This window comes from Dipteris shenzhenensis, chromosome 21 (assembly GCF_047967505.1).
Source record: "Dipteris shenzhenensis isolate YYH24624 ecotype China chromosome 21, Dip_SZ_1.0, whole genome shotgun sequence".
In the NCBI taxonomy this organism is placed as follows: domain Eukaryota; kingdom Viridiplantae; phylum Streptophyta; class Polypodiopsida; order Gleicheniales; family Dipteridaceae; genus Dipteris; species Dipteris shenzhenensis.
The window spans coordinates 46,131,652-46,141,260 of NC_141616.1; positions in this window are offsets into that span (position 1 = coordinate 46,131,652).

The window sequence follows — 9,609 nt, forward strand, 5'->3', positions numbered from 1 at the left end:
TAGTATACATGTACTCAATAAAATATATTATTGAATAAAGCATAAAACAATAGTTAAAAACTAAAGTACTTTGGAGTCATTATACTTTTTGTCAGAGCCCTCTACATGGGACAAAATGAAGCATTGGGACTCTTGCAAATTACAAACAAGTTTGTGTAATAACATTCTTGTCATGTGCTATCTTAGGTACCATCTCTATGTCCACTTGCTCTATTTTTTATTATTATAGATTACAATATATATGATGAATGTTAACTTTATGTTATGTTCTTTGATAACTAGAGTGACTAAGTAATTCAAAGATATGCCACAAATGGACCTCCTAGGGTTTCATTGAGAATTTCTAGAAGATATTTAGCATATGTTATTGTCATCCTTGACTCCTCTTTATAGGAAAAGTTTGGATCTTGTGAAGCAGCATGGTATTATGATGATGCAATAATAAGATGCCTTGACAATCGGGGTGGGAGCATGTTGGGCGTATGCGACATGTTCTATGTCCATCTCTTATGATAGTGTTACATTTTTTGCATAGCAAGCCTCTCAAAAACTATGGTACTTGAAGAAGAGAATTCTTTACAAATACAACTTCTTAGAAATTGACATTTCATAAAGTACTGAAGTAATGACAAAATCCTTACTTTATTCTAAGGCAAACAAGGTAATACATCCACTTTCTTTATAAACAAGACATTTTGTATGACATCAATATAGAGCAATGTCTTTCATAGTTTTTTTTCCTTAGAACATCCTCATCATCCTCAATCCTAGTAAAGTAGAAGTGGTTCTATGGGTGGTGCTACTATCTATCTACTACTACTTACACACTACATACACCTTGCTTCATTTTTTAAGTTTTAGGCTATTTTTTATTTTTTTTCTTTTGTAGCTTGAAACTACACCATCTAGTTTGAAATTACATCCTTTAGATCTAATTCAAAACTTTTGGTCATTTGGAATCTCTTTTCGCAAGCAATATGGGACGAATGCAAGAATTTGGGTGACACTAACACTGACCCACAAGTAACAAACTATGATATAGAAAACCAAAATACTAGAATTGTAAGATAAGAGTATAGTAGGTGCAATCATCCAATTTTATGTAGAGCATCACTATTTGACTGCCTTATACTCTCTTGGATTATGCTAGCATCACCCAACAGACTCACAAGGCAATAAAAATTATACTTTGCATAGAATTGGGGGAAGGGGATGTTTCTTTTGATTGATGCAAAGATTGGCCTAAAGATTGCAAAACCTTTTCTTTTTTGTGTGATAGGTAAAATTGGTGCTAGCATTGACCTTGTGATTACAAAGGTTAATTTATACCTTTAGGTAGGGCTTACTAGAATTACCTAAATGATTGCACCATTTTGGCACTATAATGCCTTTATTATATAATCAATTGGGTGATGCTAACATTACCTAAATGATTGCATGTGCAATAATTTAGGTGATGCTAGCATTACCTAATTGATTATATAAGCAAGACTTTATAGTGGCAAAATGGTTCTTAGGGGTTCACTATATGTAAATCCTCTATATCACGTGCGTTCAAGGCCTAGTTAAAAAGTCTCATATCTATGGAGTTTTCATGAATAAAATTCACCCTCTTTCAATTCAATTTTGAAATATACTTTAAATGATACCTATTTGTTGAACCCACGTGCTATGCTTACATATTTATGATTAACCCCCTTGAGAACGGGTTATATTTCATTTTTTTTAATTTATCAATTTTGCTAGCATGGCCCTTGTAATTACATGCATGCAATTACATGGCCCTTGCAATTGCATGTGTGCAAGAATATGCATCGTTATAAGTGTTGTTTCATGTATGCTTTGGTGTGTGATGCTAGCATCACCTAAAAGATTGCAAGCCATGATATATGATTGTATACATACTAGTATCCTTTCCCACTTACTTGTGTTCATTTCATGCTTTAAATACATATAAGTAACCTATATTTAATACTTATGTTTCTTTGATGCACTAAGCTATTCTCCTTTGCTTAGTATATTGACCTGCATTAATTGAAAAAGCTTGTTAACATAGGATTTATCCAAAATCTGTAAATTTAAGATAAAAAATAATAAGTGTTTTAAAAACTATTTGCTAGTGATACTATGATTTTTTCTAGATTGGAGATACATATTTCTCTTTTCAAGCATACAAAAGTTAAGAATTGTCTTCTTTGAAATATTTTAAGAATTAAAGTCTTATATTCTAGTAATTCTACTATAGCATGGACTTGCTCATAGATCATGTGTTCATTTAGAAAGGGTTTATAGCATATTATTCTAAAAGGGATCATCCCAAGATGTGGTAGTTTGATCAATTCTCTTCACACTTGCCTTTGGCTTCTCTGGTCTATTGAAGGCCACCCATTGACCTCGTGCTTGCCTTAGCTGCTCAATGAAGGGCTCTTTCGGCATCACCTTCGCAACTGTTAGATTGGCATCCTTTGATATCATCGGGCTACCTTTGCTAGGATAATTCATTAGAATCCTTTCTTTTTGGGTCTTGTAAAGTTGTTCTATGGCTTTTGATTTCTCTTCCAAAATACTCTACAACAACTTTCTTGCTTGTATGGAGTGTGATGACCCAGTAGCTTGCCTTATCATTTTGAGTAGAGCTCAAAGCCTATAAAGGTTGGTTTGTCTTTGGGTGGAAAGGCATAACATCTACCATTACTGGATTGATGTGTGGGTGCTTGAGGTAGTCCTTTAGGAGATCCAAGGCATGAGAACTTGTCACTCCTTGGTACACCCTGTGTTGTGGTGCTTGAAGCACCTTGTGACATCAATGTCAAAAGTGGTGTGTATGCCAAATGGGTAGTAAGGCCTCCACTTTTCAAACAATATGATCACTTCATGTGATCCAACATGCTTTCCACCCTCGAAGGTTGCATCGAGAATTGTAAGTAGATTGTTGTCATATGTTACTGCTTCCTTGTTTCAAAGCATAGCCAACTCTATTGTAGTATCTTGTTATTTGTTATCATTTGAAGCTTGAATACCACTCCTTTTTCTTTTTGACAAACCTATTTTTCTTTTGTTCACTCCATCATTTTGGCAAGGAGTAGCATGGCTACCGTGCACTTCTAACACATTCCAAATAATCCCCATATATTTGTATGCTTTACCCATGGTGGAGACATCGAGATGCACATCCCCTTTGTATGACTTGAAGTAATCATATGTCTCAATGAACCAAAAAATTGGCTTTAGGTTTTTATCACAAGATTCCACCAAGTCTACTTCTTTTGTCACTACAAATTGAGGTGTCTTGTATCTTCGCTTCTCGATCAGTGAATCTTCCATAGCAGTGGACTTCATTTGTTTTTTGCCATGGCACCTACAAAAAAGAATATTCATGGAAAATTGATTGCGATCTTCATCATCACACAGTGGCTAAAGAATTCATTAGGTCACAATTCTTGTAACTAAGTCTCGTGATGAGGGAGGCCTGCTCACATCATGCACCTCGATACCTCTCCGAAGTATCTCTAGCTCATCAATCTGCAAAGTAGTCTTGATGTGGATGATGCATGACTTCCCAAGCTATGGCGAGTATTCAGGTAAGCATTGCATTTTTTAATTATGAATAGGCAAAGGATGTGGCACCCTAAACCCACCTTCCACTCTTAATTGCATCTATTGTTTAGGTCTCACTACATCGGGTTACCATGCATGTCCTATTTGTGGTCCTTTGCTAGTTGCCTCACGGGCAGATGCATTGAATAAGGTCATCTATGAGAATCACCATCGATTTCTCCCACCTGATCATTCTAGATATGTTGCCCCTTATAATGAAGTCCTCCTACAATCACTCACCACGGGAGATTGGATGAGAATTTGGGACGGTTCCACGACTCCTCCACCACTTGGCATGAGCCGGTAAGGGTTTGTAACTATTGGCTAGAAGTAAAGATTGGCTATATTGGCTGAAAGTAAAGATTGCACGCTAACACTTTATTTTGTTTAGATACTCCATCTTTTATCGTTTACCATATTGGTCCCACCTCAAGATCAATCACCTGCTTGATCCCATGCATATCTTCAAGAATGTGGCATCTACCATTTGGGAGCATTTGAATGGGACACGAGATTCGGCAGGCATAAGGGAGGATCTACATACCACAGGGAGAATGCGTGAAGCTTGGCCTCAAGAGAGACCAAATGGGCGTGTTTTTTTACCTCGTGCACCGTGGATGATATCAAAGCTAGAGATGGCGACGGTGAAGCGCGCTATTACTACAATTCAAGTACTGTGCACACATATAAAAATACTCGCTTTTAAATATTTGATGCAAGAAAAGTAACATGATTGTATTTGTGTTTGAATTAGGTTGTCTATCAACCAATGGTGGATAATAATAGATGGTGGCATGTCATACCTATTATGCCACGTTCCAAAGTGATGTATAGTACATTTACTAATATGGAGCGTATGGAGGATGATCATGGCCATGGACGTGATGATGACCGTGATACAACAGAGGAGGATGATCATGAGATAGGAGATATAGATATTGAGGCCATTACCCGTGAGGATGAGCCTACCATTCAAGATGCTGATTTCGATGAGCACATGAGTGGCACAAGTAGTAGTGTTTCTGAGTGAATAGCTATAAGCAACTAATCAACCACCTCCTCGCAGGTTCAGTTCATACTACCTACTGGCATTTCACGTAGTGCATCGAAGGACGTGAAAGATTGTATTTACAAGATGGGTGAGCTTGTGAGGTATGTGAGCTCAAAGGAAATAGATCCCACCACGCTTGAGAATGCTCGAGTTATGTCAGTGGAGGCGGTTTGTTTAGTGGAGGAGACATTTCCATGTTTTATTCTCACAAGCCAACTACATCTCATAGTGCATTTGGTGGATGAGATTGCTATATGCGGTACTATACATGCACGATGGTTGTTCTTCCTCGAGCGCTTCATGAAGGCCTTGAAGGGCTTCGTGAGACAAAATGCAAGACCCGAAGGTAGCATGGCCGAGGGTTGGTTGGTATAAGAGTCACTTGTATATATTTCTGAGTTTCTTGTTGATGTGGATAGCTCTCTCCCATGACTATGGAGAGATGATGAAGACCTAAGGATGACCTCTATTGTGCCTCAAGGGAAAGGACACAACAAAGTAATAGACACGGAGTTGCATAATAGTATCAACCTCTTTTGGGTGCTTAATAGTGATGTGATGAAAAGATGGGTGACAAGATACGAGGATGGAAAGGCAAGAAGACAAGAAGAAAGGGCCCTCTTTTGTATACACCACGGATCTCGTGTGCCATACCCTTAGCATCTAAGAGCACTTCCAAAGGATATTCATGTGGATTGGCTACTTGATGAAATGGAGAAAGCAAAGAAAGACGAGGGGATGCATATCACAATGGAAGAATGGGAGTATGCTAGGGGATGCATGAGCAAGGTCGGTATATAGAATGTTATGCATAAGTTAGGAGCTTTTTATAATTTAGATTGCTTATTTAATTGATTTTTTCTTGGTGTAGTGCACTATGTTCAATGCTATATGGTGTGAGGGCAAGCATTTTCGAACACAACGGATTGATGATAAGAGAAACACACAAGATTGCAGCGTCATTGCTAGCTTTGAGGGAGCCAATGGAGCCATGGATGATTATTGTGGCATAATCCAAGATATTATTATGCTTGACTTTCGACGAGCTTTCGACGCTTATTTGTGTATGTTTTGGATGTAAAGTGGTTTAAGGACGTGGTGGAAACAGGCCCTAATGCAACAATCAAATGCCATGCAAGTGGCTTTGTAACTATTGACTCCACAAAGTTTTGGCAAAGTAGGAAGGACACACTAGTACACCTGCCATGTCAACATGGTTACTATGACCTTGGTTATGTCAACCTAACCTTGTGTTAGTCAATTCAACCCTGGTTAGGTCAACTTGACCCTGGGTTAGGTCATCCAAAGTGCCACCTCATTTGTCCAGCCAGCACTGACCCCTGCCAGGCACATTGTGCACACATTGCATGTGCACCTACTTGTCACATCATCACAGTGCCCCACTGATACATCTCTTGCTAAGCATATCTACTAGATCATCACTGCATGTGACTCCGTGAGTGCCACATCATCATTGAGTACTTTGCACCCTTTTTGCCCCCCACCTAGATCAAGTCATATCTCTTGATCCAGGAAGACTTTGAGGGCGCTCCAAAAAAATAATTGCTCAATTTTTTGTGCTCTATGTGCTCGTCACATCACACACACATTTTGGTGCAAGTATCACTCACTTTTGAGCCTCGCTGACAAATTCACTTCCTACACACACATCAACCTCTACATCGATGCATCTGACCCAGCACCTAAAACGAACAAAGAAAATGAATTATTTGCTACCGTTTCATCACTCGACGGTTAGTCTAGTTCTAGTTCAAAGTAGATTAGATCATCCATAGCAGAGAGAACTCCAAAGCAGCCAATCGAATCCATGCCAAAAAGCTCCTAAATAGTTCCTACTTGGAGTTAGTCGCAGCGCTCACATGTAGTTTCACATCATCACATTACCTAAAATCTGACATTCATCAGTTCAATGAGCAAACTTCAAAGTGTTCAGAGGCATTGACCAATTGATCAATGGGCAGATAGCACATGATTTGACTTCACACACACATGCCATCATTGTAAAGCCTATTTGGCTATTTTTTGACATTGTGCACTTCATTCTAGTCATGTAAAGCCTCTTGGCTATTCCCGACATCATTTTCCACAAGCCTTGTAACAGATTGAATTATATATTGTAGTTCTATCTTCACCAATAGTTCAGATTTCACTTGCTACAATCAGTGTTTTGCAGTTGATATATATAGTGATTTGACAGACACTTTGAGTACATTTCTTGCACTATGTCAATGACAAGCAACCTTAATTTGGAGGCATCTGCTAAGTTAGACAACTCCAATTATAGCACATGGAAATACCAAATGGAGACCATTCTTGTACTTCAGGACAAATGGGAGTATGTCAATGGATCTACACCTAGACCATTGGATGATCCAGCTAGCAGTAGCTCTACTCCACCTGTTGTCACAGCATTAGCAGTAGTGGGATCTCCAGGTACACCAATAGTTTCTGCACCTGTAATAGCAAATCCTACCATTGCCCAAGCACAGGTAGAATGGGACAAGAAAGACAAGTATGCATATCATTTGATCAAGCAGAATCTGCAAGATGTCATGCTAGGACAACTCAACACATTCAAGACATCAAACGAAGCATGGGATATGTTCACAGCTCTTTACGAGCAATCAACTCGCAGTAGTAGAAGGAGAGACTATGAATCCCATAGAAATGGTTCAAGTCATCTTGAATGGACTAGGAGAGGGATACGAGAATCTAGTCTAGAGTATTGCCATCCAACAGCAAATTCTGACACTAGAAGGACTTCAGTCAATTTTATTTGGTGAAGAACTCAGGACTCAAGCCATACACACATGCAAAGGTCATTCCAATGATCAAGTATTCATAGCTTCAGATAGAAGCAAAGGCAGAGGCAAAGGTATAGGTAGAGACAGAGGTAGAGGTGGAGGTAGATCATTCTAATGAAGTAGTCAACATTAGCAATAAAGTCATCAGCAAAGTCAAAATCAGCATCAACATCATCCTCAACAACATTAGCATCAGCAAAGAGGAAATCATTCCAATCGAGTAAGATTCCAATGACAAGGGAATTCATCCATCAACGTGTCAAACATCCAGTGCAACTACTATCATAATTTTGGACACTATGAAAGAGATTTTTGCAGGAAGCATTACAACCAAGGTAGTCAATCCAATAGCAACAATTGAGGGAATTTCGGCAGAAGAGGAAATCATCATGATGGACATTCTAGTCACAGTCATTATGCAAATGAACCTGGGAATCTGTTCCTTGCAAACGAGAAAATGCAAAAGACTGATATAGTGTATCTTGACATTGATTGCAATTCAAAAGCGGATTTTAGCTATCAAGTTGACCAAGCATATCAAGATCCTTGGTACATCAAGAGTAGTGCATCATCTCATATGACAAAGCATCAAGAATGGTCCACAGAGATGAAACAATTAGAAGGTCAGAAGAATGTCATCTACACATCAAATAATACACCGAATCCAAGGGATAGGCATTGTCCCTATGAACAATGTCACTGGTACGAAAGGATTGGTGAAAGATGTATTCTATGTTCTGAATCTCAGCAAGAACCTCTTGTCAATAGGTCAAATGATGGGACGCAACTATTGAGTCATATTTGATGGAGATGAATGCCACTATCACAGACAAATCTAGAGGATTTCAGCTAGTAGGAAAAGCAGTTGTCACATTTATTGATGACTTCAGCAGAAAACTTTGGGTATATTTTATGAAACAGAAAAGTGAAGTGTTTGGGCACTTCAAAGCTTTTAAAGCTATGGCTGAAAAAGAAGCAAGCCTACAAATAAAATGCCTAAGGTCAGATGGAGGGGGAGAGTACCTCTCAAATGAGTTTGCAAGGTTCCTACAGGAGCATGGCATAAAGCAACAATATTCATGCAGTCATACCCCACAGCAAAATGGACTTGCAGAAAGGAAAAATAGGCATATTGGAGAGGTATCTCGGGCCATGCTAAATGAAAAAGATCTACCAGATTATTATTGGGCTAAAGCAGTTGCTACAACAGTTTACATAATGAACAGGACTCCCACTGCAACAATACATGGCATGATGCCAGAGGAGATGTATACTAGTAGAAAACCAGACATTTCTCATTTGAAAATTTTTGGTTGCATTGCCTATGTCCATGTGCCAGATGAGTTGAAGTCCAAGTTGGATCCAAAAGCTGAGAAGTGCATCTTTATTGGTTATTCTCTGCAGCAGAAAGGGTATAGATGCTATAACCCTTCTACTCGTAAGTTTACAGTGAGTAGAGATGTTGTTTTTAATGAGATGAGCAGCTAGTATAAACTAGTAAATGTGATGATTGATGTAGATTCACAAAATGGTAATGCTGCACAGAATTCAATACAGCAGTCACAAAATATTAGTGGACTTGCAGTGTCCTCTAGCAGTGTTCACATACTTCGCCATGGACAGGCAGATTGAGATCAGGAGAACCTCCTTAAAGCAATGTAGATAGTGGTATGTAGGTATCACGAAAAGGAAAAGAGAAGGTAGATCAGCCCATGTTTGATGTGAATGCAGGTCACTCTTATGTGGATGGTGAATCCAGTGGCTCGGAACAGCAGAGCATTGATGATGAGTTGGACATTCCTTCTGTTGTTACACCTGGAGTAAGGAAGACTAGGGATATTTTGAGAGCACCTCGAAGTGAGCCTATTTTGTGCAGGTCTACCAGAGCTAGGTATCCTGTGGATAGGCTGAAATATGATGGATTTACAGCCATTCACTATGCCTATATGGTCAAAGTGATACAGGAACTGGAACCCACCTCTTTTGAGCAAGCCATGGGAAATGAAAAATGGGAGAAAGCCATGGATGAAGAAATGGATGCCTTGGAAGCAAATGCTACATGGGAATTGGTGCCTTTGCCTAAAGACAATAATGCAATTGGCTGTAAGTGGGTTTATAAGATCAAGCACAATGCAG